Consider the following 3,217-nt stretch of genomic DNA (forward strand, 5'->3'; position numbering starts at 1 on the left):
GGCAACTAATGCAACTTCATCCTCTGATGCTGCCAGCTGTCCAAGTCCGAACCTAAGCACTTAGCTTTTGACCACAAACCCAGCTTGTGGCAGACACATCATCACCCCTAGCCTACAATCTATAAAATCTCCCTGCCTTAGTTTGGGTGTGACTTCTCTGGCCTTGAGCTCTGAGACCAAAGAACTTGCCCAGGAGTTGCTTTGCTTAATATACCTGTTGTTATACTTTTAAAATTTGGCTTGATCTGGCTTACTATATTAGCTGAGAAACTTATTATGGGGGAGGGAGCAGAAAACTTATTAAATACCAGCTGTGATTTATCACCATGGCTATCCCTTGGTACTGTAAATCCCACCAGTTGAGAATAAGATCACTTACACAATTTAAAGCCAAATTTGAAGCAAGCTTTAATTAATACTGGCCAGGTTGGTGGACTCTGGCCAGGTCCCTTCCAGGATTCCCAAGAAATGGTTGACGACAAGTCACATTTTGCAGAGGCTTAAAAAGTTAAAACCACAGGTCCACCATATTTCCCATCAGTTCCAGTCAGGGGCAAATATATCTCCTGATGCAGTTCCTACCTGCATACCCCACCCCCTCACTCCCCCACCCAATCAGAGGCAAGCACACATCCTGATGCATTTCCTGCTCATGTACCTCCTGCCTACTGTCAGACCTGAAGTTAACCTGTAAGCTCTATCTGCTCTATCAGGTAGCTTCATGGGATTCTGGGAGTTGTAGTTCTTCAAAATTAACAACAAAGCCTCATGGAAAGATGTGGTGGCCTATGGATTTTGTCTACATAAGCCCAGCCAACACATGCCTCAGGGCCACTTACCTGGAAAGTTTCCAGATGATGGTCCTGACCAAATTCCATCTTGCTCAGTATTCAAAAATTTAATTAACACCCACTTGTGATCAAGCACATGGATGCAGTTGAGTGAAACAAACTTGTTTAGGGCAGTGGAAACATGTGGCTTGTCATCTCCCATAAACATTAGCCTCCTGCATTTCAGGAACTGGCTGTCCTTGGGCAAGGGACTTGCAAATCAGAGGCATTTTTGTTTCATGGATCTCTTAGGCATAGTAATTAAAACTTAAAATGTAACTTTGGCTCTCACATACTGACCAAGGTAAATGGTAGATCAAAAGGGTGGGTAACCAAAATGTCTGAATTATATAGGGAAAGGTAACTGGGGGAAGGGCAGCCCAGCCCTGGGCTAGAGAAGTATGATTAGGGGGTGGGGTGTGTCAGCTATACCTGTAATAGGTAGGGACTGGAGTTCAGGTCCAATTTGATATGTTAAATAGATACCTCAGTGATTTGTCCCAGGTTTGAGACCTAACACTCTCCAACTGGAAATGCTACATGAATTTGAAATATTGATCTTTCTACAGCAGAATCAGCCTCTTTCCTTCCTGTTGTGGGAATCCTGTCACTGGTCAGCTAACCAATTGAAAGGAGCATCTTGGTCCAAGAGGTGGAGGGTTTTTTTTTAAATTAATTTATTTATTATGTATACAGAAGAGAGCGCCAGATCTCATTACAGATGGTTGTGAGCCACCATGTGGGTGCTGGGAATTGAACTTAGGACCTCTGGAAGAGCAGTCAGTGGTCTTAATCTCTGAGCCATCTCTTCAGCCCCCGGGGTGGAGTTTTTATGGGGATTGTACATGATTCAAATATAAGGCGGGACCTTGGGATGGGTGCTCTCTTGGAAGGTGGATGAATGGGCAGTGAGCTATGGGAGCAAGCATAGCTGGATTTTACTATAAGAAACGGTAAAGAAATCTTTTGACTTCCTTCCTCACCTTCCACACTGTATGAGTGACCCTGTAACTCTGCTGCCATAACAAAATGCTGTATGGTAAGCATTTTTTAAAGTTGATAGTTAAAATTTAGTAATTCTGGGTGCTAGTGATAAGTATTTTGAATCCCCGCTAATGGGTTTCTCCACTGACACAATATGCCAAATCAAGCCGAATTAATAAGACCAGGTTTAATCTGAGCAAAGCATTCCTGGATGATCTCAGGGAAGGAAAAGGAGACATTGTTAGTTATTTTGGCGCTCTTACCCGCAAGGAACACGTCCCGAACATGACAAATCCACAGAAGAGCTGTTTATTAATATAGGATAGGAAGAGACAGACGTGATAGGCCTGTGGGACAAGAAGAAGAGAGAAGAGACCTGTGCAAAATGGCGCCGGCTTTTTAAAGAGTGGGCCGCACATGCGTACAGGACCGCATGTGGCTACTCCACACATGTGCGTAGATTACATGGCCTCACGCACTTTTCGCAGCCATGCAAAGCCACGGAGTCCTAGTCACACAAGATGTTTTGACCTGGAAATGGCTATTTTGAACTGGAAATAACTACGTGGTCCGTCGGGCAAGCCCAACTGTGTGGGCATGTTGTGACTTCCTATCAGACATCCCATGGCAGCTCTATGGACCGGAGCTTAAATACCCTGTAGGCGTGGTCTTGAGCAGCTCCGGGGGAGGAGCCTCAGTTTGCGGGCTTTCTGAGGGGCGGGGTTTGGAGAGGGAGGAGGAGGGCTGAGCGGAGCTTCCAATGAAACAGGATTCTCTGGACTCTAAAGAAATGGTACCATGGGGTTGGGGATTTAGCTCAGTGGTAGAGCACTTGCCTAGCAAGCGCAAGGCCCTGGGTTTGGTCCTCAGCTCCAGAAAGAAAAAAAAAAGAAAGAAATGGTACCATATACACAGGTACACTGGCAAGGGTCACGATAGGTCCACCAGGAGCTGGGGTCATGAGAGGCATCACAATGTCTTCTGCTGGTGAAGTCCTTCTTGCTGGGGAAGGTCAGCCTTCAACTGATTGGATGAGGCCTCCCCACACCACAGAACACACACTACTTCTCCTCAGGTTCACTACTAATGTCAATCTTATTCTGAACTATCTTCACAGAAATGCCAGGGATCTAGCCAGGCATGGGAGCCCAGACAAGCTGACACAAGGTCATTACTCTTCCTATTCCAGTTGTAGTCTCTGTGAGACAGAGTGAGGTGGGTCTCTGGGTTACAGCCCAGTGCTAAGGTGCTTAGCCAGCTTACACAGAGGCCTGGGTTTGATTTGCTGCAAAGAGAAACAGTAAACCCTGGAGAAAGTGTTTGCATAACATACAGGAGTCACTTGCATTTCCTCCTGTAATCCCCCTTTTCTTATTTGACTTGCAGGAGTTTGTTGGAGAGCC

This window comes from Onychomys torridus, chromosome 1, assembly GCF_903995425.1.
Source record: "Onychomys torridus chromosome 1, mOncTor1.1, whole genome shotgun sequence".
In the NCBI taxonomy this organism is placed as follows: domain Eukaryota; kingdom Metazoa; phylum Chordata; class Mammalia; order Rodentia; family Cricetidae; genus Onychomys; species Onychomys torridus.